Raw genomic sequence first — 26,673 nt, forward strand, 5'->3', positions numbered from 1 at the left:
TCCCAGCATCTCCATTATCAATGCACAGATTTCCTACTGTGCTGTTATTGCCATAAGAGAAATGAAGAAATAGCATCAAACATGGTGATTTGTGCCTGAAAGTTAGAGGGGGTGGGGCCAACAGTCCTCGGGCTGACATGTGAAGAATTTGTTTAACTCATTCTTTTTCAGGAAGCTGTAGGGCACCCAATAGGCCTTTTTGTGTGACAGCATTCAGACTACTGGCCATCTTCTCAGCAGTCTCTGGAGTCAGAGGAGGCTTTTGCTTGCCTTTGACAAGTGTGTCAATAGTAGTGTCCTTGGACAGTAAGAGTTGTCTCAGGCAGTCTCTGAAATGGGCTAGAAATACATCTATTTTTAGCCAGCACAGCTGCCATATGCTCTCCCATGCCTCTTGCCCTGCAGGATCAAAAAGCCCAGGTATATGGCTGTCTCCCAGTCCTCGCTGTGACTGTGGTCATTGAAATCAGCTGGTGCAGAGGGGATGGCCCTGTTGTATGGGGAGCCGTGTCTGACCAGAGTGTAGCTGGTGCAGAGGGGATGGCCCTGTTGTATGGGGAGCCGTGTCTGACCAGAGTGTTAGCTGGTGCAGAGGGGATGGCCCTGTTGTATGGGGAGCCCTGTCTGACCAGAGTGTCGCTGGTGCAGAGGGGATGGCCCTGTTGTATGGGGAGCCGTGTCTGACCAGAGTGTTAGCTGGTGCAGAGGGGATGGCTCTGTTGTATGGGGAGCCGTGTCTGACCAGAGTGTTAGCTGGTGCAGAGGGGATGGCCCTGTTGTATGGGGAGCCGTGTCTGACCAGAGTGTTAGCTGGTGCAGAGGGGATGGCTCTGTTGTATGGGGAGCCCTGTCTGACCAGAGTGTCGCTGGTGCAGAGGGGATGGCCCTGTTGTATGGGGAGCCGTGTCTGACCAGAGTGTTAGCTGGTGCAGAGGGGATGGCTCTGTTGTATGGGGAGCCGTGTCTGACCAGAGTGTTAGCTGGTGCAGAGGGGATGGCCCTGTTGTATGGGGAGCCGTGTCTGACCAGAGTGTTAGCTGGTGCAGAGGGGATGGCTCTGTTGTATGGGGAGCCGTGTCTGACCAGAGTGTTAGCTGGTGCAGAGGGGATGGCTCTGTTGTATGGGGAGCCGTGTCTGACCAGAGTGTTAGCTGGTGCAGAGGGGATGGCCCTGTTGTATGGGGAGCCGTGTCTGACCAGAGTGTTAGCTGGTGCAGAGGGGATGGCTCTGTTGTATGGGGAGCCGTGTCTGACCAGAGTGTCACTGCCCACAACAGTGCACTGTTTGCATTCCTGAGACAGTTTGTATTCATTTCAGATATTTCAAATTTGCCGCTGACCTCAGCAACGCTACAGCAGGTTTCCAAGTTGGAGAGTGTCAGTCCTCTGACTTCTTTTATGCCTTTTGACACAGAGTGGTTATTCTGTCTTTTGACTTCCCACCCAAACTTTAACAGTTTATTTTGTGTATTTATGGTGTGCACTGTGAGATCAGAGGACAACTTGCAGGAGTCAGTTCTCTCCTCCTTCCTCTACGTGGGTCCAGGGAATGAAACTCAGGCTGTCCTGTTTGCTGGCAAGTACCTATACTTGCAGGGCTCTTCCTGTCCTCCATACAGACCTTTGAGTGAGTTTGCCAAAATTTGTAAAACCACTTCCTAGCACTTAGATTGGGATTTTATGGAGTCTACAGAGCAAGCTGGGAAGAACTGACACCTGATAATACTAGACAGATATTATTACTCACGCACATAAAATGCTTCACCATTTAGTTTTCCACATATAGATCTTGTGTAAACTCTGTCAGATTTGGATATAGCTATTTCATTCACGGGGAAGCTAATATACGTGGTGATACATTTTTGTTTTTAATTTCTACTTTTTCATTGCTGATGTATTAGGGGAGAGAGTGACTTTAGCATATTAGCCTTGTTTCCTTTAACCTGTGCATCCCTTGCTATTTCAGAAGGTTTTTTTTAAATTATTGGAGATTTTACACAGGGATAGTTATGTTCCTGTACTGACTGGTTTTATGTCAGTTGACACAAGCTAGAGTCACCAGAGAGGAAGGAGCTTCAGTTGAAAAAGTCCTTCCATAATATCTGTCTGTAAGGCATTTTCTTAATTAGGGATCAGTGTGGGAGGGTCCAACCCATTGTAGGTGGCGCCATCCTTGGGCTGGTGGTCCTGGGTTCTATAAGAAAGCAGACTGAGCAAGCTACGATGAACAAACCTATGAGCAATTCTCGCCATGGTCTCTGCATCAGCTGCTGCCTCCAGGCTCCAGCCCTGCTTGAGTTTCGGTCCTGACTTCCTTCAGTGATGGACTATAATGTAGACGTGTAACCAAAGAAACCTTTTCTTCCCCAGCTAGTTTTAGTCATGGTGTTTTATCCCAGCAATACAAACTCTAACTAATTTAGACAGTTACCTATAAACAAAGACTATTTTCTTTTTTTCCCCATTCTTAATACTTTCTCTATTTTTTACTTGTGATGCTGCATTAGCTGGGATTTCCAATACCGTCCTGAAGAGCAGTGGCGAGGGCGGACATCTGATCTTAGTGGGAATGCTTCCAGTTTCTCACCATTAAGTATGATAGTAACTGTAGGATTCTGTAGAGCAGTGGTCCTCAACCTTCGTAAGGATGCAACCCTTTAATACAGTTTCTCATGGTGTGACCCCCCACCATAAAATTATTTTCGTTGCTACTTCATAATGTAAATATCTAATGTGTAGGATATTTGATATGTGACCCTTGTGAAAAGGCCATCAAACCCCAAAGGGGTCATAACCCACAGGTTGAGAATCAATTCTGTGGATTTCTTTTTTAAATCAAGTTGAGGAAGTTCCTTTTTTTAATATATAAATAATTGTTTTTAGGTTTAATTTATGCATATGAGTGTTTTGCCTGCAAGTATCAATGTATCCCATATTCATGGTGCCCACTGAGGTCAGAAGAGGAGGACATCAGGTCCCCTGGAACTGGAGCAGTGGATGGCTATGAGCTGGAACTCAAATCCAAGTCCTTCACATGAATAAGAAAGTTCTCTTAACCACTGAGCCATCTCTCCAGCCCTACTTTCTTTTAAATTTAAATCATGAATGTGTAGTGTTAGATTTTGCAACATGTTTTTTATTACTTTTAAAAAAATTTTTATTATTATTTATTTATTTATTAAAGATTTCTGTCTTTTCCCCCGCCACCGCCTCCCATATCCCTTCCCCTCCCCCAGTCAACTCCCCCTCTCTCATCAGCCCTAAGAGCAGACCAGGTTCCCTGCCCTGTGGGGAGTCCAAGGACCTCCCACCTCCTTCCAGGTCTAGTAAGGTGAAAATCCAAACAGCCTAGGCTCCCACAAAGCCAGTACGTGCAGTAGGATCAAAACCCAGTGCCATTGCTCTTGAATTCTCAGCAGTCCTCATTGTCCACTATGTTCAGTGAGTCCGGTTTTATCCCATGCTTTTTCAGCCCCAGTTCAGCTGGCCTTGGTGAGTTCCCGAAAGAACATCCCCATTGTCTCAGTGTGTGGGTGCACCCCTCGCAGTCCTGAGTTCCTTGCTCGTGCTCTCTCTCCTTCTGCTCCTGATTTGGACCTTGGGGTTGTAGTCCGGTGCTCCAATGTGGGTCTCTGTCTCCGTCTCCTTTCATCGCCTGATGAAGGTTAATATTCAGGAGGATGCCTATATGTTTTTCTTTGGGTTCACCTTCTTATTTAGCTTCTCTAGGATCATGAATTATAGGCTCAATGTCCTTTATTTATGGCTAGAAACCAAGTATGAGTGAGTACATTCCATGTTCCTCTTTTTGGGTCTGGCTTACCTCACTCAGGATAGTGTTTTCTATTTCCGTCCATTTGCATGCAAAATTCAAGAAGTTTTTGTTTTTTACTGCTGAGTAGTACTCTAATACTCCATACTTTCTTCATCCATTCTTCCGTTGAAGGGCATCTAGGTTGTTTCCAGGTTCTGGCTATTACAAACAATGCTGCTATGAACATAGTAGAGCATATACTTTTGTTGTATGATAGGGCATCTCTTGGGTATATTCCCAAGAGTGGTATTGCTGGGTCCAGGGGTAGGTTGATCCCGAATTTCCTGAGAAACTGCCACACTGCTTTCCAAAGTGGTTGCACAAGTTTGCATTCCCACCAGCAATGGATGAGTGTACCCCTTTCTCCACAACCTCTCCAGCAAAGGCTATCATTGGTGTTTTTTATTTTAGCCATTCTGACAGGTGTAAGATGGTATCTTAAAGTTGTCTTGATTTGCATTTCCCTGTTCGCTAAGGAAGTTGAGCATGACCTTAAGTGTCTTTTGGCCATTTGAACTTCTTCTGTTGAGAATTCTCTGTTCAGCTCAGTGCCTGCCCCATTTTATAATTGGGTTGATTAGCCTTTTACAGGCTAGTTTCTTGAGTTCTTTATATATTTTGGAGATCAGACCTTTGTTAGTGGCGGGGTTGGTGAAGATCTTCTCCCAGTCAGTGGGTTGCCTTTTTGTCTTAGTGACAGTGTCCTTTGCTTTAAAGAAGCTTCTCAGTCTCAGGAGGTCCCATTTATTCAATGATGCCCTTAATGTCTGTGCTGCTGGGGTTATACGTAGGAAGTGGTCATCCTTGTCGTGTTCCTGATTTTAGTGGGATGGCTTTGAGTTTTTCTCCATTTAATTTGATGTTAGCTGTCGGCTTGCTGTAAATAGCTTTTATTATATTTAGGTATGACCCTTGTATCCCTAATTTCTCCAAGACCTTTATCATAAAGGGATAACTGATGCAATTTTTTTCTTAAATGTTTCAAGGAATTACAAAAGAATTTATATGGGCCTGGTGATTTCTGTTCTGAAATTTTAGTATTGATTTAATTTCTTTAATAGATATAGGCCATATTTTTGAGTTATAATTATTTACAAGCTAATGAGTTACTAACTTACATGACTCTGTGAGAGGCAGAGAAAATTACTTGGATTTGGGTTCAAGTCAATAGAAAGTCTTTATTAGTGGACCTGTGACTACACTGGGTGTGTGGGACCCAAGAGCAGCCCCGAGCCTTTCTCAGGGTGGACTTTTAAGCACAAAAATTTACATTCTGGGTTGACATATTTCAGTTAACAAGCACAGTTAACAAGAGTCAGAACTATAGAAGCCAGAAAGCAAGGTCAGTACATTTAGGGACCTTCCCAGAACTATGGACTTTGATGGATTAGATCTTTGTTTTCCATTTGGCAGGTGGTGCTGTCTATGTGTTGAATTCCAAGGCCTGAATGGTACTCCATCATGGCGTCAGTTGTGCTAAGGTCTGAGGGCCTGTTACAACTAAACACTATTTGTGTTTAATAAAATACATTTTGAATCATAAACTAATATTTATATTTTTCCTAGATATTAAACTTTCTCTTTGCTTCAAAACCCAAACACAGAACGAAATACCCCCTTCTTGGTTCCTACTACTAACAAATGCTCTTTAGACAGTCCATATATTGTTATCAGTGCAATATTTATTTATACTATTCCCTGTCATTGATTCTAGCATTTTTCTTTCTTCCCTGTCAGCTCAGCTGTACATTTAGAGTTTTTTGCTGTATTTCATCTAGCAGCTAAGTTGCTCTGTTTACTGGAACTAGAACTGTTGCCATGGCAGTAAGTATGCTCCTTTGGCCTCAACCTGAGGGGTCGTTGCATATTTCTGATGCCTGGCTGCATTTGTTTGACCCAATGTGCTGGGTTTACTAGTGTCCCCTGGACACCAGGACTTGGAGCTTTGTGTGTTCAGAGGCTGTGCTCGGGCTGTTTTGGCTTCGTCTCACTCCAGCTGGTCTGTGTTACCAAGGTCCCAGCATGCTCTGAATTCCAGCCCACCTGAATTATGTCAGCCTCAGTTCGTTTTCTTCTGTTTCCAAGACCCTGTCTTCATTGACTTGCCAAATTCGAGTCTGGTTTCAGTTTACTTTCTGCACTCATCCTTCCACACAGGATGCTGTCCTGACTTGAGAGCCTGGAACATAGTTTACAGCAGTGTAGGAATGAGTCCAGCAACAGTTCAGGTTTCGAGAATGTGCTGATGGTCCTAGAACAAGCTTTTAACCTTCCATTTTATTAAAAAACAACTTACTGAATATGAAAATCCAAAGACTTTCTACAAAATGTTGACAGTGTTTGTGCGTTGAACATTAATTGAGGGCAGAGTCTGACTTAATTAAAGGAGTTTATAGCTGAGGTTAGTCTTTTGATTTCCTTTTATTTGCTTAGATGATGAGTGGCAATCCTTTCATGCTGAGGTCTTGTAAGGAAGGTGATTTTGGTGTAAAACATCCAGAGAACCCTTGGCAGTTTTGATGGATCATTTGCCCCAGTTTGAACTTTCCTGCTTTTAGCAAACTCTGACAAGGTCACTACTGAAGCTAGTTTTCTTCAGAGAACAGCCCCTGGGGTTTTGCTGATGTGTTAGTGTTTGGTTATGGACATGGCTTTGAGGATTATAAAAGGTATCTGATGTCAAGAGCACGCTGTGTACCGGCAGTGAACCACAGGAGCCATGGGTTACTTTGGTGGTCAGCCGTCTAATAAGTTTTAATCTATCACATGTATCCTTTTGGGTTCGTTGGTTAATGTTCTCTTTCAATCATTTCGTCCTTATTTGGGCTTCATTTCTTACTTCTTTTCCTTTCTTGGCAGTATCTTCAAAAGGAGTTAGGAGGCTGTCCCAGGGTTGACTTTGAAGATTGTTGCAATATGTACACCTGTCAGAAAGAATTGACCAAGCCTGTGGGAAGCTATTTCACTCATCAGGTCCTGAGATCAGCACCAGCCCTTCTGCTCTGATCTTCCAGAGTGATCTGAACAGAAGCCTGGGTGGGTTGTAGACTCAATGGTTTGCTGATCCCACCTTCCCATTTCCTCATAGGGGCATTCAGGATATGTACTGGGTGAATCCAGTTTACTTTGCTCGATATGAAAGCCAACAGCTAATTTCAACTGCATATGGCTTCCTTCTGCTTTTCCTTTTCTTCTATTTTACTGTCCCCTTCTCCCATCTTGCTAAATTGGAACATACTGAAATCTTCAGAAAATGGGAGGCAAGGTGTTATTTCTATATTAGAAATGTAATTTACAGTGGAATTTCAGATTTGGGGAAAAATCCTTAATGTTCTTCTATTTCAGCCATTTAATTTATGCTTGAATCCCTTTAACTACATCCGTATTCCATAGAGGATACTCACATCAACCCCAGCATCCATTCCAAGTCCCAGTAAGCCCTCATCTGCTTTCAAGCTGACTCTCTTTTCTTTTTCTTTTTTTTTAAAATTAGTTTTTGCTTGTGAGACAGAGTGTGAATACTTGTCATTCTGTGTCTGGCTTATTTGCTTAATGTGATGTCCTCCAGTTCCAGTCATTTTAGTTCAAATGGCAGGATTTCATTATTTTTAAAGGTGGAGTAGTATTCCATTTTAATGTGTGTATGGACACACATTTATTCAGTCCTCCCACCAGTGACGGATACTGAGCTGATTCCGTATCTTGGCTGTCGTAAATAGTGCCGCTGTAAAGATGCCTGCCGTGTCTCTACGCTAATGATTTATTTCTTGTGGATGTATGCCCAGTAGAAGAATTTAATTGTATCTTCAGTGTTTATTGTTCTCTGTGTAGCCCTGACTGTCCTGGAACTTGTTCTGTAGACCAGGCTAGCTCAGAGATCCACCTGCCTCTACCTCCTGAGAGCTAGGATTAAGGGTGTGTGCATCCCCATACCCAGCTCTATTTTCAGTTTGTTGAGGAGCCTTCATATGTGTTTTCATAAGGACTGTCTGAATTTACATTCTTGCCAGCAGTGTGAAGGTTCCCATCTGCATCTCCTAGCATTAAGAAAACTCTTGGTCCCGACTTCTTTGCTCATGTTCTCCCTCCTTCTGCTCCTCATTGGGACCTTGGGAGCTCAGTCCAGTGCTCCAGTGTGGGTCTCTGTCTCTATCTCCATCCATCACCAGATGAAGGTTCTATGATGATATGCAAGATATTCGTCAGTACTGCTATAGGATAGGGTCATTTCAGGTTCCCTATCCTCAGCTGCCCAAGGAACTGACTGGGGACCTTGGCTCGGGCATCTGGGAGCCACTCTAGGTTCAAGTCTCTTGCCAACTCTAAGGTGGCTCCCTTAACTAAGAAAGAAGTCGGGACCACGAGGGGTGCACCCACCCACTGAGACAGTGGAGCTGATCTATTGGGAGCTCACCAAGGCCAGCTGGACTGTGACTGAAAAAGCATGGGATAAAACTGGACTCTCTGAGCATGGCGAACAATGAGGGCTGATGAGAAGCCAAGGACAATGGCACGGGGTTTTGAACCTACATAATGTGCTGGCTTTGTGGGAGCCTAGCCAGTTTGGATGTTCACCTTCCTAGAAATGGATGGAGAGGGGAGGACCTAGGACTTACCACAGGGCAGGGAACCCTGACTGCTCTTTGGACTGGAGAGGGATGGGGAGAGGAGTGGGGGGAGGGGGAGAAGGGTGGGAGGAGGGGGAGAAGGGTGGGAGGAGGGGGAGGGAAATGGGAGGCTGGGAGGAGGTGGAAACTTGTTTTTTTTTCTCCTTTTCTCAATAAAAAAAATGGAAAAAAAAAAGAAAACTCTTGGGCTGAGGTTAGATATCTCATTGCATTTTTGGTTTGTATTTTTCTGACAGCTAATGATATCTAGAATTGTTTTTTTTTAACATTTTTTTTGAGATTTATATTTCTGCTTTTGAGAAGTCTCTTTTCAGGTCATTTGCCACTATTATTATATTTTATTGAAAATATTTTTTCCATCTAATGTATTCTGGTCACTGTTTCCCATTCCTCATCTCCTCCCAGATCCTCCCCACCTCCCCAGCCATCCAACTTCTTGCCTTCTTTTCCTCTTCTTTTAGAAAGCAAAAGGGCAGATATTAAAAAAAAAAAAGAATTAAAAGCAAACAAAAAGTAACAACAATAACAATAAAATCTCCAAAAATACTGTAGAGTTCCTTTTTTGTTGACTCTACTTCTGGGCATGAGGACTAACTCAGTGCAGTTTACATACCCAGTGAGCCTCATTGGAGAAAACTAACTTTCCCTTTGTAAGCGGTTGTCAGTTGGAGAGTGTCTTGGTCAGGGATGGGACCCTGTGTCCACTTCCCCCTCTCAGCACTGGACCTCATTGGCTCAGACCTGTGCAGCCTCTGCGTGCTGCCACAGTCTCTGTGAGTTTGGATGTGCATTGATCCTGCTGTGTTTGGAAGTCACCGTTTCCTTGGTGTTTTTCATCTTCTCTTGCTCTTACAACCTTTCCACCTCCTCTTTGCAGAGTTCTTTGATCCCTGAGGAGACGGGTTTGATGAAAACATCCCACTAGGGCTGAGTAGTCCAGTTTCTGTACCTTGCTTGTCCAGTTGGGGGGGGGTCTCTATATTACTTGCCCGCTAATAGGAAGAAGGGTCTCTGATGATGGTTGAGCAAAATACTGAGCAGTGTCAGGCGTAGATTCCATCTTGTGGAGTGGGCCTTAAATCCAATCAGGAGTGATTGGTTACTCCCACAACCTTTGTGCCACTATTGCACCAGCATATCATCCAGGCACGTTACTGTAGACTGTAGGGGTTGTAGCTGGGTTGGTGGTTACCTCTCTCCTCAGTGTGCAGAGAACCTTCCAGGACTGTAAACATTAGGAGGAGTAAAGGCTATAGTTAGGCACCAGCTCAACTTCCCCAGTCTTCAGCAATCAGGCCATATCATCAGTTGTGGAAAGCAATCAATAACCTTGACAATAGCCTGAGCTGTTTGGGTGTTTCCAAGGAGCCCCCTTGCCTTTGCACATTCCCTAGTTGAATTATGTTGTTGTAGTAGTAAGGTTTTTGAATCATATTCTGGAGATCAATTCTCTGTCAAGTTAATAACTGCAGATGTTTCCTCTCATTCTGTGGTTTTCTCTTCAGTCTCACAGAGGTGGGGTGGGGCTGTCACACTGAAGTTAGGTCCTCTGACTGGTGGATATTCCTACTCTCTGGTCCCCAGAGTAGCTCATTTTCACTTAATCAGTAAAGTCTCTCTCAAGATGGTGTTCAGTCACAGTCCTTCAGGCCATGAGCAGCAGTAAACTGGGGTTTTCTCCACTGCTAAACTGTTCTTCTGGAGAAGTCGCTGTCCCACCAAAACCTGCAGCCTGATTTGAGGCTTGCAATAAATTGTCCTGTGAATAGGACTCCAGCTGTCTCTTTATCAGGCTCTCCAGGGTCACCTTTAGGATGCGGCTTCTGTTTCCCTCCGCCTGCACTGCGGAGGAGCCCTGTGGCAGGATCTCCATGGTGCCTTCTCTTCTTCATACCTTTGAGCTGTTGTCTCCCCTCTTGTGAATCTCTGGCACTCGTTCTTATTTTTGGGAGAGTCTGTTCTTTTTACTCTGACTCTGATCCTTCATGACATCACACAGACACAGCTCCCGACCTGCCATCCTATCCCCACTGTCAGATCGGGTCCACACTTTTGTGTTTCTACGGCTCTTCCTTTTCAGAATCAATGATCGATTGTTTTTTTTAAAAATCTGTTGAATTTCTTGTGCTCATCCCGGACTCTCATCTTAATTTCATTTAATTTCTGTCTTTTCTAGACTATCTTTAGGATTTAAAAGTATCTTTTGAATTGTTTAAAAATATTTAATTTATTTCCATGGTGGACATTTGTTGCCAGGAAGCTGTGCTCTTCAGGAGGTGTCAGTTTCTCATATTTCTTGTGCTGCTATGTTGAGATTCACATTTCCAGTGGAACGGGCATCTCTGCCGCTGTGCTGTGGGAGGTTGCTTGCTGTGCGATACTGACTTTGTTTCCAGCTAGCAACTGTTGTATAGCCTCTTTGAAACATCTGGGCACAGCGTACCATGCTGGAGACTGTGAGGCTCACTGTCTCTGCGGTTTAGGCATGTGAGGCAGACAGATGTGGGTGGCATAGCATATGCAGTCCCCACCCCTGCAATGGCAGGGGTGGCCTCTGTGACTTGATGGGTTTCCTTGGGCACTGCTGTTATCTGCAAGAGTCTCAAGTGCTAGCTGTGCCAGTAGAAGTGCGCCTACTCCCATTAGACTTGGTACAGATGCAGGTGCTCTACAGGGCAGTCAGGGCAGGGACCACAGCACCCTTCTGTGGCGCTCATGCTCAGTTTTGTCAGCAAGAACGTGATCAGACAGTTTTGGGGTGACGAATGTAAGGGATCTGCTTGGGTGTCATGGCATCAAGATGGGAGTTGTTCCTCTCATCTGTCACTGTGGGCCTGCTGGTCCAGGAGCAGGACTCTGCCCCATGTACCCTGCCCCCAGCCATGTGGATGGAGGAGGGTCATCTTTCTATCTGTTGATTTCATTGGTTAAGCAATAAAGAAACTGCTTGGCCCTCATAGGTTAAAACATAGGTGGGTGGAGTAAACAGAACAGAATGCTGGGAAAAGAAGCTGAGTCAAGGAGTCACCATGATTCTCCCACTCCAGGCAGACGCAGGTTAAGATCATTCCTGGTAAGCCAGCTCGTGGGCTACAGCAGATTATTAGAAATGGGCTAGTCCAGGTGCGAGAGCTAGCCTAGAAGAGGCTAGATAGAAATGGGCCAAGCGGTGTTTAAAAGAATACAGTTTCTGTGTAATTATTTCGGGTAAAGCTAGCCGGGTGGCGGGACGCAGCCCAACCCCACCGCTCTTATTACTACAGTCTTCCACCTGCAATGTCTGCCAGGCATCAGGTAGGAGTGGGTCACAGTTGGAACTGGGTAAAATTCCTCTCCGCTGAGATGCTCCCAGGAGTGAGCCAGAGCAGAAGCAGCCAACATCTGGCAAAGTTTCTTTGCAGACCTACGACTGTGTGGCTCAGGGGCGAGGCACTAGCAGGAACCACCTTGGTATTGCTCGAGGCCACCCAGAATGCCTCTACAGTCAAAGGAGTGGTAGAAACTCAAGTTCTTCCTCCGTCTTTCTAGCAGTAGGCAGCCATGTGTGGTGCTGGAGAGAGGGGACCCACCCCTGGCTTCTGTGTTAAGTGTGCGTGGTGGACTACACTTGTGGTTTAAGGGCCGGCCCTCCCAACCCTGCTTCCCGCGAATGCCACTTTGTGCTTTCCTCTAGAGCACTGCTCATTGTCCTGGGTCCTTCCCAGTGGGACTGTGGCAAGAGCTGTGTTTCTGACCTCTCAGGCAATCAAACCCAATGGGTTCTTCCCATGGTGGCTTCTGGCTGCAGCACCCTGGCTGCTTGCTAGGAGGTGAAATGAATTCCTTTTCCAGAGCCAGGATGGTGTGTAGATTCCAGGTTCCTTATCCTTCTAGGCTATGAATCTGTAAGGGACTTTGCAGCGACTAGGATTACTGTTTGTACAGAGTTTCCTGGGGTTTTTTTCATCTCTACCTTTGCAGGGGCTGTGCTAGTTATGGATCCGGGCAGCGGGTCTTGGAATGGTTTATTTCTCTTGTTATGGGGCTCTCTCAGATTCTCTCTCTCTCTCTTTCACTGTGTGTGTGTTTAAACATGTACATGCATGTATATGCACATACAGTCCAGAGGTTGACCTTGGGTGTCTTCTCCAATCACTCTACACGTTATCTTTTGAGACAGGGTTGGTCTGTCATTAAACCCGGGGCTCACCAATTCATCCATACTGGATGGTCAGTAAGCCCCAAGGAGCCTCTGTATCTATCTCCCCAGTATTGACATTAGAGGTGTGTCATGCCCAGGTTTGTTTGTTTGTTTCATTAATTTAAATTTTTATGTGGGTTCTGGGCATCTGAGTAGCCCTATTCCCAGCCTCAGTTTTTGTCTTTGTATTACTGCGCTCTAGTGTGCTCCTGTAATCATCCAGCTCAATACGCAGCCAGAACCTATTACTTGGTTCCTCTTTGAGGAGTTAATGAGTGCTGAGCATCGTTAGGCAGCTTTCCAGCCACCCTCTCACACTTAACACGTCTGTATATAATAAACATGCTAATTTATGCAGAAGACTTAAGAACGAGCATTTAGTAAATGCTGTCAAATGCATTTTAAATGGTAACAGCAGATTATTGACCATTGGATGCCCCGTCTGTTCAGATGTCTAGTGCTTTTGGCCTGTGCTACAGTAGAGATCTTGTGTCCTAGTTTGCCCGTGGCAGCCGCAGTTTCACCTGTTGCCCTGGCGTTATGATAACAGGGTACCCACTTCACTCTCAAAGGCCCAGATGGAGCTTCAGGTCTAATTATTCTCAAAGTGGATTTGGGTGGTTCCTCCATTGTAGTTCAAGCCACTTCTTTCCTTAGTCTTTGTCAATTCAGTACTTCTGTGTAAGATGGCATGTTTAAAAAAACCCTATTGAAGTGTTATCTCAATTTTCTGTCACCACCACAGTGCTTCCCCTTGTCATGAGGCAGAGCCATGCCTCAAACACAAATTGGCCTAGCTCTAAAGACCATTTTCCCCCTTTTGCCAATTCACCTGGTTTTAATTTGACTCATCATTTTATTCCATGAAGATCTTTTAGATCATCCAAATTTTTTACTTTTTTTAAAACTTTATGCTGCCTATACCTTTTTTTTTTCATTCTACATCTGATGAATCCCCACAGCTTGCCAGGGAATAGAGCAGTGGACCAGCTCATAAGGCCTTTCTCCTAGAGAACTGACATTTTAAGAGCTTGTTTTATGTCTCAAACCAAGCAGGCAGGGCTCCCAGAACAGGGACATTGTGATGGCTATTCTTGGTTGTCATCGTGACTACATTTGGAATTAACAACAACAAAAACAGCTGGGCACTCCCATGGGGGTTTTAGTTACCTGGATGATTTGAGGTAGGAAGACCCACCCTAATTCTGAGCAATACCTTCTCTTGGCAGTTGATATAAAAGAAGAAATATGCTTTTGCATTTTGCCTGTTCACCCTCACTTGCTGGCAAGCTCATCTATCCTGTGACTCAGGCATTCCTTCACTGGCCTTAGAAACCCCTTCTTCAGGATTCTAACATATCCTAAGGACTGGCTGAGACATCCAGCCTCCTGGACTGAAAAACTACTTGATTCTTGGACCTTCCACCATTGTTGAACTAGCTGGACTACAGACTGTAAGCCATTCTAATATTAGAATATATATCACATATATATACGATATGTTATCCATATCACAAACATATATGAGATATGTATATATGCATATGTATTTATAATGTATGACACACATAAGCATATATGATATGTGTGTATATGACATGTATCTATATAACAGTTTATTCCTCTAGAGGAAGCTAATACTGTTTCCCTGAAGTGTCATCTAAAGTCCTATAGCTGGTCATTAGATACTGTCCTTTGGATTAATACCAACTAAAAAGTAGAATTTAGTTATCATTTAGCAGATTATCACAGAACCTGAATTTTTCCTTGTCCAAAAAAAAAAAAAAAAAAAAAACAAACCCCAACCTATTTTCAAAAAATCCCTTTTAAAACACTCGACGCCTGAACTTGGAGAGATGCTCGCTCAACAGTTAAATCACTTACTGCTCCTCCAGGGGACCCAAGTGGGGTTCCCAGAGCCTGCATCAGGTAGTTTACAAGCTCTTGTAGCTCCAGTGTCTGATGTCTTCTTGTGTCCTTCCTGGGTGCCCACACACATGTGGCAGTCTCACACACACATACATAAAAATGATTACACTGTCGGTCTCACTTCCTGGGCTTAGTCTGCGATGGAAGAAGGATGTTATCTTCAGTAAGTTAGCAATGATTCCTGGTGGCTCGCTATGCTCTAAGCGTACACATATTGCAATGATCTATTTTAGATGTATCATGGTCTAATTTGTTACAGAACCACAAACTTCCTGTAGTTTTTGTTTCTGTTTTCTTTCTTTTTGAGGCAGGGTCTCATGTGGCACAGGCTGGCCTCAAATTTACCGTATAGTTCAGTATGGACTGGAACTCGACCAACTCCTTCCTGCCTCAGCCTCTTTTTTTTTTTTTAACATATGGTAAGTATTTAATAGGAATTTTAGAAATTAGGAGAAAACAAAATTTAGTAGCATGCTTAATTTTCACACTTGACTATAGGGGATAAAAGACTTATCTACTTAGTTGGGTTGGAGTCAGTTTGAGGCCCTGTTTTTTTTTTTTTAAATTTATTTATTTATTAAAGATTTCTGTCTCTTCCCAGCCACCACCTCCCATTTCCCTCCCCCTCCCCTAATTAAGTCCCCCCCCCCCTCAGCCCGAAAAGCAATCAGGGTTCCCTGTCCTGTGGGAAGTCCAAGGAACCCCCCACCTCCATCCAGGTCTAGTAAGTTGAGCATCCAAACTGCCTAGGCTCCCACAAAGCCAGTACGTGCAGTAGGATCAGAAACCCAGTGCCATTGTTCTTGAGTTCTCAGTAGTCCTCATTGTCCGTTATGTTCAGAGACTGCCTCAGCCTCTTTAGTGCTTGGATGAAAGATGTCCATCTCCATGGCTGTCTCTTGTGCTGACTGTTTTGAAAATGTGTCTTTTCCTTTGCTGCCCTGGTTGTTTCCTTATTTGCTAAAAGTTCTTGAAGAGCTGGTTTCCTTCCTCTTTATGTTCTTTATTTATATCTTGCTATTTACATTGACCAGGACACAAGATGTAAACTTTATTTTTGTCTTTATTTATTTTTTAAGACAGGGTATTATTATATAGCCCAGTCTGCCCTTGGACTTGAGAGCCTCCCAAGTTCCGGAGTTGTAGGCTTGCACTACACTCTACCTATGCCTGCTCCTTTAGGGAAACTGAGTTCTGTCTTAACAATTCAGGCACCTCTCTGTTTATATGGAATATATGGAATTCTTTGTTTAAGACTGGAAAATTTACTAGTTGCCATTTATTCAGCCTCCGCTGTGTGTGAAACACACCTCTCTGACGGTGCTGTGTCAATACAAGGTGGGTGTGTGGGGAGGGCAAGGTCGCATGGGTGTGCTGGCCCCGGGGTGGGGTGTGGACCCAGCTCAGGACTGCTGCAAGGGTGAGCGGAGAGCACAGCACCCTGAGAGTGGGCACTGAATAGGTTCTTGACAAAATGCCTTCTAAAGCTTCTCTGATGTGATGAAATTACTCTTCCCATGTATAACTCCCCGTTTCAGTAATAATTCAGGATCTTAATTTGCAGTGTTATTTTACTTCATAATGATGAAGCTCTTAAAACAAATTGGTTTTGATGCAGTGGAGCATGGGTGGGTGGGTAGAGAAGAATTTGAGGCAAACTGTGTACTTGCTTTTTTGGTAAAATATCCATAGTGCCTATTTATTTGAATTTCCTCATAATAGTGGAACAAAGACTGCATGTGACAGTGTGTGTCCTCGGTGACCGTGTGTGACTCTGTATAATGCCTCAAAGATCACATGTGACAGTGTGTGTCCTCAAGGACTGTGTGTGACTGTGTATAATGCCTCAAAGATCACACGGGACAGTGTGTGTCCTCAGTGACCGTGTGTGACTGTGTATAACGCCTCAAAGATCACACAGGACAGTGTGTGTCCTCAAGGACTGTGTGTGACTGTGTATAATGCCTCAAAGATCACACGGGACAGTGTGTGTCCTCAGTGACCGTGTGTGACTGTGTATAACGCCTCAAAGATCACACGGGACAGTGTGTAGACTATGACTCACTAACCCCTGGGTTCTGTTGAACCCTTCTCCCCCTCTCTCTCCCTGTCTCCCTCTCCCTTCTCTGTAGATTCACATTCCTTTCTGACAAGATACTGTTACCAGTGAGTTTACTTTTATTGGTTTGTGTTAGTCTTACTTTCCCCAAAGATCTGTTGAATTATCAGCAATAGGAATATACCGTTTTCTTATTACCATCATGATAAGATGGAGCTATTGAGAGAAGTCCCACATCTCTTCTGCTTACTGCTGCGTTTTTATGTCTGAGCAGTGTCAGAGGAGTGTTGCCACATGAGTTAATACATGGACTAGTTGGTGGAGGGCTAGCTCTATGCTGAGTTTTGGAATTCTTCTGTATTGCTTGTCTTTTTATTGTTGATGATGATGAGCTGGGAAGCAAATATATACAGATTTGTATGTGTGCATGCGTACACACACACACGATAGAAGTGTGAGAGTCTCTGAAAGTGTTACCACTGGAAATACTTCCTAAGCTTCGGAGAAGCCTTGTTAGCTTTGTGAAGATTTAGTTCCCACACAAGCTATCATCAGTTCAACAGTAACAGATAAAAGGGCTTCAAGGGTGGAGCCGAGGCTTTTCTTGTCATTGTCAGTTGCATTGTGAGCTCCTAATAGCTCCAGAGGCTGACAAGGCTGGGCATTGCCATTCAATGCCTTCTGCCTTGAAGTGGGAAGATCCGGTGGGAGCCCTGGACCCTGAAGGACAAACCTGTGTGCAGGTGTGAGCACATCTCAGCAATGGAAGGCCAAACCTACCAAATCTGCTGTTGGCCTCCTGCAGATGCCCATGGCAAGGGAGTGAGAACCTTGCCTTCCCCATGTAATCTGAATTAGAATTGTGTATCAGTGTTTTGTTTCAGAGAGTGTATGTGTGTCTTTCTGTACTTAAAACTTTATTCATCTCAAGTACTTACTTTGAAGTACCATCAGTTGAATTAATGTAAAGAACTCTCTTTTTACTTTTAAAATATTTCGAAGTTCAGCTTTGTGTATGGTATGGTATAAAAGGTATGGGCAAGAAAAGCAATGGCCAAAGAAGAACATGAGATGTTCTCACTCATATTTGGTTTCTAGCCATAAATAAAGGACATTGAACCTATAATTCGTGATCCTAGAGAAGCTAAATAAGAAGGTGAACCCAAAGAAAAACATATAGGCATCCTCCTGAATATTAACCTTCATCAGGCGATGAAAGGAGACAGAGACAGAGACCCACATTGGAGCACCGGACTGAAATCTCAAGTTCCAAATCAGGAGCAGATGGAGAGAGAGCACGAGCAAGGAATTCAGGATTGTGAGGGGTGCACCCACATACTGAGACAATGGGGATGTTCTTTCGGGAACTCACCAAGGCCAGCTGGCCCGGGTCTGAAAAAGCATGGGATAAAACCGGACTCGCTGAACATAGCAGACAATGAGGGCTACTGAGAACTCAAGAACAATGGCAATGGGTTTTTGATCCTACCGCACGTACTGGCTTTGTGGGAGTCTAGGCAGTTTAGATGCTCACCTTACTAGACCTGGCTGGAGGTGGGTGGTCCTTGGACTTCCCACAGGGCAGGGAACCCTGATTGCTCTTAGGGCTGACGAGGGAGGGGGACTTGACCAGGGGAGGGGGAGGGAAATGGGAGGCGGTGGCGGGGAGGAGGCAGAAATCTTTAATAAATAATTAATTAAAAAATGTCAAAAAAATAAAAATAAATAAAAATTAAAAAAAAAAGAAAAGCAATGGCCTGTTTATAACAGCTCAGCAGTGCCATCTACTGGTAACTACCTCAGATTGCAACTAAGAATCAGCGTGAGACTTGCCTGAGTGTGAAAGGTACTCCTCCCTCATTTACTGTTTCGGGCTTATATCATAAAAGGGCGTCTTATTTCTCCAAACAGCAAAGACTATGGTCTTCTGCAAGACCCCTCAGTGTCTAATTTTTAAAGCACAATAATATTGAAAATTGCAGTTAGCATTCTTCAAAACGTATGTGATTATTTTTTGTACTGTCAGCTCTTATTTCTGGCAAAAACTGGGATTATTGTTTAAATGGTATAAGTGGTAAGCAGACGTAGATGAGTCAAATCATGGCAAGAGTGTGATCAGATCAAAATTCATCTTGTCCATGCATATTGTGTGGTGGTACAGTAATAGTGTGACTCTTAATTTGACTACCACTTCAAAAATATTTCATCTGGAAGTTAACAAACTTTAATTGATACAATTGGAAAGATTAATTAGTATTAAATCTAAATGGGTAAATGTATGAAATCTTTGAACATAAATCTGAATTATATTTTAAAACTGTAATAATTTCAAAAATATTAAACCCATTTCTTTTTTACCTTTTGCCCTACCTGTAATGGTAAAAGTAAAAATGCTGCAGGATCCCTGGCAGCTGCAGTGGCAGAAATGCTGCAGGTCCTCCAAGTAGTGGCAGTGGGCAGCGGGTCCCGAGGGCAGCCAGTCCTACGCTGGGACTGGCGCAGTTCCCCAGTGGCTGCAGTGGGCCACAAGGAGAGACAGATGGGTATGCACGAGACCATGCTGCAGGTTTTCAAAGGTGACTAGTCCCAGGCAGGGAGCCATGCTGCAGTGGGTGAGAGACAGAGACATGGATAGGGCATGCCATGCAGGTTGAGGTTGGATATTTACTTAATGGGTTATGGAGGGGAAAGGAAAAGGGGAAAAATAGAGAAGGAGAGAGACAGAGAGAGAGAGAGAGAGAGAGAGAGAGAGAGAAGGGAGAGATGGAAGCTGCTTCTTCCAGAGGGAGACAGAAAAGGGAGAGACTCAGGCTGGAAGCTGAAGATCAGTTTGGCTTGGTGGACTGGATGGGGAAGGAGTGGGCATGGCTTGTCTCTTAAAGGAACAGGACAGATCATTATACTACCAACACACATTAGTTTGGATTTAGCATGAAGCATTCATTAAACTAGTCTTTTACATTTGTTTTTATTTTCTGTGTATGAGTGTTTGCCTGTATCTAAGTGTGTATACCATGAATGTGCCTAGTGCTGGAGGAGGCCAGAGGAGCCAGAGGAGGCCATTGGATCCCTAAAACTGTAGTTACAGATGATTATGGGTGCTGGGAACCAAACTCTGGTCCTCTACAAGAGCAGCAAGCACTTTTAAGTGCTTATCTATCTTCCCAGCCATTACATTAGTCTTATTTTTGATAATTCTAAGCCTTCCATTGGAGCTTCTAAAAGTTGTCACAAGTTGTTCTCTGCCTGTGTTTTCGGGAGCCACAGTTCTTTATTGCATGGCCCTCTGCAGCTTTCCTTTCTGGTTACAATAGTCATGTAATATACACCCATGGTTGGAAGTCCGGGAGCTCATTCTCTGGAGACTCAGCCCTGGAAACAGTCACTTAAAACAAGCTGCTATACAATTTTCAGGTGTGACATTTGTTAGTGAAACATTTTTCCTTTTGAAGGGCCCAGGAACAGGTGCACCTCATTTTCACTTCTCTCTGTGGTGCTTTCTTTTAGGGAATTTTCTGTCACTCTGTTTTGTCTGCTAAGATAACCAGTAACCCCACTGTCATAGTTGGGAGCAGTAACCACATTGTCACAGTGAGGAATAGTAACCCCATTGTCAAGGTCGGGAGCAGTAACCCCATTGTCATAGTGGGGAACAGTAACCACATTGTCACAGTGGGGAGCAGTAACCACATTGTCACAGTGGGGAGCAGTAACCACATTGTCACAGTGGGGAGCAGTAACTCCATTGTCATGGTTGGGAGCAGTAAGGCAGTAACCACATTGTCACAGTGGGGAGCAGTAACCACATTGTCACAGTTGGGAGCAGTAACCCCATTGTCATAGTGGGGAGCAGTAACCCCATTGTCACAGTGGGGAACAGTAACCACATTGTCACAGTGGGGAGCAGTAACCACATTGTCACAGTGGGGAGCAGTAACCACATTGTCACAGTTGGGAGCAGTAACCCCATTGTCATAGTGGGGAGCAGTAACCCCATTGTCACAGTGGGGAGCAGTAACCACATTGTCACAGTGGGGAGCAGTAACCACATTGTCACAGTGGGGAGCAGTAACCACATTGTCACAGTGGGGAGCAGTAACCACATTGTCACAGTTGGGAGCAGTAACCCCATTGTCATGGTTAGGAGATTTGGGTTTTCTTGTTTCTCTCTTCCATGGTGTTCCTAGGTGTCTGTTGACCACACTGTCCCTGCAGTGCTGTGCAGGTTCCTAACACATTCAGATACTCGTCATCGCTACCCAGAATGCTTAGACTTTGCCTGTCAGCTAAGGTGGCAAAGCCACAAACCTCCTCTGACAACATAGGTCCCTGGGTGAACCCATCTGGCCTGTGACTTTAAGCACCATTTGTAGCCCTGGCTTCTCTGAGCTTTAGAGGCACATATTCAACGGTCTGTTTTCTGTTTTTGACATCTTTACCCTGATGGCATCGCAAACAGCTCTAACAAGAACGTGTCACAACCCTTACCACATTTCTTTCAAAGCCTTGTCCGTCTTAACTAATGGCATCACTGACTACCCATTTGCTCAGTCAAAGGCTTTAGGACGGTCTTCGGCTTCTCCTTCCTCAAGGTCAACATCAGTCTACCAGCCTTGGTCGTTGTACATACTTTTATCTCTTACTTGTGTTAACAGAATCCCGTCTCAACTGTTTTTCTACATTTTCCCTGTAATATGCTATCTCACTACACTTTTTAAAACCTGTATTAAACAGCTGATACTAATTGTGTATTGGTTGTATCTGGATTTCCTCTGCAAAACAGATCTCTACAGTAAGCTCTATAGGGCAGAAGCTTGAAGCTCCTGGCCTTAGTAGATTTTATGTGAATGCAGGAAGGGAGGGAGGGAGGGAGGGAGAGAAGTAGAGAGGGAGGAACAGAGAGAGGGAGGGAGAAGACAGAAGGTAAGAAGGAATGCATCTAGTCCTCTTTCGTTGTTTTATTTTGTGTTGAGACAGAGTCTTGCTATGCAGCCCAAGTTGGCCTCAGATTCAATTATTCTATCTCAGCCTCTAAAGTGCCAGGATTACAAGCATGTGCCACCTCACTTAGATACTGGCACTCTTTCAGTAGTTGAGGAGTCAGGAAAGAAAAAAGACAGCTCTTTACTGTTTTCTTCGGGGATTGTTGTGTAGTGTTGGAAGACCATCATTTCATGATGCGCTCTTTGGAGTGAGTTTGGTGTAATAATCTTAAAACGCAGACTCATGTGAAACTCTTGTGTCTTGCACCCTGAGATGGTGCTGAGAGCTTTTCTGCAGAAAGTCCTCTTCATTTGCCTTGAGTTATTCTTTCATCAAAGGTCACCTTCAATGAAGAGGAAATTGATACTGGGCTTGATCAACAGATGTTAAAACTAGAAACTTAAAATGCAATCCTAATGATCCTGAAATTCTAGATGTCAAAAAAAATCAATGACTATCAAGAAATAGGAAGCCAAATGAGAGACCAGTAGAAAGAAGGATTGACTGGTCATTCTGTATCTAGACTGCTGAAAAATTTCCTTTTTGCACCAATAAGAACTGGGTTTCGGTTCTGCTTCTGCCATATGTTCTTGAACATGTTACTTCTGGAATTTAGGTGTCTCAGTTGGAGGATTAGAATGGTTGTTTGGGTGATTATTGGCAAAGTTCTTATAAGTATAACATACTTATATATAATATGCTTATAAGTATAAGCACAATATAAGTGTAGTGTGTTTCCTGACTGCTGTCCCAGCACCCTGGCATGGGTCCAGGTCCCATCCTCTTCTTGTTCTACTCTGAGGTCCCAGAACTCCAGAGGCTACAAAAAGACCCAGATCTGAATTTGGGGATTCATAAAACCAGTCTAAGTAATTTTAGATCATTTCTCTGGGAATTTTTTCCTTCTTGTTCTCTTGATTGTTTATGTGTAGCTGAGGATAAGAATAGTAACAACAACAACAACAACAACAACACTGTTTTCATGGCACCATCTATGAGGCTTTATGCTTTTACTATAAATTTGTTAGTATTCCCTAAGGTCATAGAGATGAGGGATTGCGTGGCTTTAAAAGCAGTCAAAGACTCAGATCTCGAGAAGACAATAAGCACCAAGAACAACACTTCTGCAACCATTTGTTCCTAACAGTTTCTTAACTTCATTCTAAACGTGAACTAGGGATGAACACAGAAGCCATAACAGCTGGAAAGCCCTGTTTAGTTAAAGGAGTTGGAGAAAGCTTCTGAGAGACCCACAAGTTAATTTGAGCTCAGTAGTGTTGACTGAAGGAAGGGTCTAGGAGGTGGCACACCGTAGGCTAGGCAGTGCTTCAATGGTTGACTGTGTGGGAATTGGTTTATTGAAGAGTGTTTACTCTGGGAATCAGAGGCCTTTTGTGCACCGTGTTCAGGTTTTAGAGATACCTAGAACCTCTGAGTTATTAACAAAGTGCTTTATCTACCAGTGTGGGCAGTTTTCAGGGACCGTTTTTCAGGAAGAAGGTTCAGCTTTGAAAGGTAGATTTTGAAGTCATGCTATGACTTGCAATTTCAACCAAGAACAAGTAGCACTGGTACTCACTTGCCCTTTCCTGAGGTCTTGAAGGAAGTGAGGAGGAAGAACACAGAGACAGGAGAAGGATTGAAAGAAGTTGGGCTGATGCTTGAAAGACAAAATAACGACATACCTATTCCCAGAAACAGTCATAGCCACAGGGCCTCCTCAGTGGTTGTGAAGGGATCCTCTAAGCAAGGGAACCTACAGTGTGGGACAAATATTTCCTATTGAGAGAAATAGAATACTGATTAAAATGAGTGAAAAGTTTTCTCACTGCTGTTCCAGCGAAAACACTGAATTAAAAAGTAGCAAGTTCTGTAGACTTAATTAGACTTCTACTTTGTCACTGTTTATTTTACCCAGCTAACAGTCACGCTTGTAAATTATTCTAGGTATTTTTCCGAGGCAGAAGAGTTGTCTTACTGGAAAATCTGTGTTTGATCATAAAAATGAAATATAATGAACTTGATGGTAATTTACGATAGATGTGTGCAGGCATGTGGCATGCGTCTGTGTGTGTGTGTGTATGTGTGTGTGTAAAGCCAACAAATGCATAAACAATGTTAATTTAGGAATGTTGAATTTGAATTCAAGTATTAAGAAAAATATGTGGGGCTGGAGAGAGGGTTCAGTGGTTAAGAGCGCTGACTGCTCTCCAGAGGACCTGGGTTCAATTCCCAGCTCACACCTGTCTATAGCTACAGTTCCAGGGTTTCTGACACCTTCACACAGACATATATGCAGGCAAAATACCAATGCATATAAGATAAAATAAATTATTGAAAAAACAAAAATATGTAAGTTTCACAGATTACTCTGATTGGATCATTATACAGTATGTACATATGCATTGAGATATCATGTGCCTATAAATATGTGTCATTATATCAATTAAAAATAAAATAAAATTTAGAAGAAAGATTAAACACCAAGAGCTATGCCAGTGAATGTTCAAAATGTATTTTTTCTCTAGTGATCTGATTTTACTTATCAAATGTAATAACTTTATATATGTATAAATATTAGAACAATATCTTAATATGATAAAATTATGAATTGTATACTTTTTATTGGCAATGGTTTAAAATTAAAATATAATTACATATTTCTTCCTCTGTCTCCTCCCTCCAAGCACTCCCATGTGTCCCCACCTCACTCTCTATCAAATTCATAGCCTCTTTTTTTAATTATTTTATTGCTACATATATGCATATATACACATATGGCACATTATATGTATGCATAAATATATGAATACAACCTGATGAGTCTGTTTAGTGTTGTTTGTGTGTATGATTTCAGGGCAGACTTGGTTTTGAATAACCAGCTAGGGGCTCATCCCTGGCAAGCAATTCTCCCTCACTCAGTAATCATTAATTGTCTATAACTCTTTGTCTAGCGTGGTGTCCTATGAGATTTCCCTCTCCTCAGTTAGCATGTCTGTTGGTGTTGTCTTGTTCAGGTCTTTCAGTTTAGGCAGCCATATTGTTGAGGTATCATGGGTGTAGCTTCCCTGTCATTTCTAGGAGACACAATCTCTTACCAGACTTCCTCACCCTCTGATCTCCTATCTTTCTGCCTCCTCTTCTGTGCTGTTCCTTGGCCCACAGGTATGTGGATTGTGTTGTATTGGTTGCATTTGGCACTCCACGATCAGTTGTTCTCAGCACTTTGACCAGTGTGGTGTCTGTAATGTTCTTCTGCTGGAAGCTGCTTTGATGAGGGAGGCATGGGAGCTTTACAATATCTTCCTCTCCTATATTGGAATAACAAGTGTATAAGTTGCTTTTTTGTTTCTATGATAGAAGAGTTTATTGTAGCTTGTGGTTTCAAGGAGGCATGGGAGTGGACAACCACAACAGGAAGCTGAGAGATCACATCTTAACCACTCACAGGAAGCAGAGAGTAAGCAGGAAGTGGGGTGAGACATAACCCCTCAAACTTCACTCCTGTCGACACACTTCTTCAGCAAAACTGCACCATTGAATGGTTCTATAACTCCCCAAAAACAGAACCACCACTGTGGACCAAGTGTTCAAATTCCTCATTCAAACCAGAACAGGATTCCATTCTCTCTAATTTTGAACAATGTTCCATTATGTTTATAAACAACATTTTATTGATCCATTTATCCACCAGCTGACTCTTAGGTTGATTCCATATCTAGGCTATTGTGAGTAGTGCTGCCATAAGCAAGCGAGTCCAGATGTCTCTGCAATGTACTAATTTAATTTCCTTTATGTATGGTTGTGGCAGTGCAATTGCTAGATCGTGGTAATTGGATTTCTATTTCCTGAGGCACCTCCATGTGTTTTCCATAATGACTGTGCTAATTTGCATTCATACCAGCAGTGTAGGAGAGTTCCCTTTCTCTTGCCAAATTTGGTTATGTTTTCTGTTTCCAATGATTACCATTCTAACTAGTGTGAGTTCATTTGTGGTTCATTATGGTTTTCACTTCTATTTCCCTGACAATTATCATTGAACATTTTCTCCCAGGTACTTGTTGGCTATTTGTGTATTTTTTTTTTTTAAAGAAATGTCTATTTGGTCATCTGCCAGATTTTGTTTTTTTTTTTGAGGGGGGGGGACTTTGAGGTAGGGTTTCTCTTTGGAGCCCTGGCTGTTGTGGCACTCACTCTGTAGACCAGGCTGGCCTTGAACTCACAGAGATCCACCTGCCTCTGCCTCCCAGGTGCTGGGATTAAAGGTGTGCACTACTGTCAGCAGCTGGCTCTATTTGCCAGTTTTTAATAGCTTTAAATTTGCAGATGTCTTCTCAAGCTCTCTGGCCATCTCCTCCCTCTGTTGACTGTTGCCTTTGTTATGCAGAAGATTTTCAGTCTGATGTAATCCCATTTGCCAAATTTTACTTTTCTTGACCAGAATAATGTCCTGAAACATTTTGCCTGTGCCTTTTTCTAATACTTTCCTAGTTTTAGGTCTTGCATTTGAGTCTTTGCATTTTGAATTGGCTGTGTGTGTGTGTGTGTGTGTGTGTGTATGTGTGTGTGTATAATGAATGGTAAAGATAGTTTCATCCTTCATCTCTAGTTTTCCCAACACCATTCTATAGAGACTGTACTTTTCCCAGCATATGTTCTTGTTGCCTTTGCTGAAAGTCAATGATTATTGATGTGTGGACTTATTTTTAAGTTGGATCTCTTCCACTGGTCTGTGCATCTATTTTTATGTCACTATCTTGCTGTTCTGGTTAGTGCAGTTTGGTAATATATTTTAGCAGTACTTGAGCTATAGCTGGAGTTATTATAATGCCCTCTACTTTATTCCTTTTGCTTAGCATTGCTTTGGCTATTAGGGTCATCTTTGGTATTATACAACTTTGATTCATGGAAAGAATGTCCTTAGTATTTTGATAGGAATTTCATACGATTGATTACATTGAGCAATTTGGATATTTAAAAAATACTGATGCTTCTGATCCATGAACATGGATGTTTTTACTTTGTGTGTTTTAGGAACCATTTGCTTCCTCACTTCAGCTTCTCATGAGGTATTTTTGTT

The 26,673-nt window shown here is 43.2% G+C and overlaps 1 protein-coding gene across 2 annotated transcripts in view; it reads left to right on the forward strand.

Annotated features, from left to right (window-relative positions):
* The window catches only part of Rgl1 (ral guanine nucleotide dissociation stimulator like 1), a 277,227-nt gene that overhangs the window by 29,201 nt on the left and 221,353 nt on the right, over positions 1–26,673 (forward strand). The window lies entirely within an intron of this gene.

Source organism: Microtus oregoni, unplaced genomic scaffold (genome assembly GCF_018167655.1).
Source record: "Microtus oregoni isolate MIOR12 unplaced genomic scaffold, Mior012 000013F_ref0000133, whole genome shotgun sequence".
Lineage (NCBI taxonomy): Eukaryota > Metazoa > Chordata > Mammalia > Rodentia > Cricetidae > Microtus > Microtus oregoni.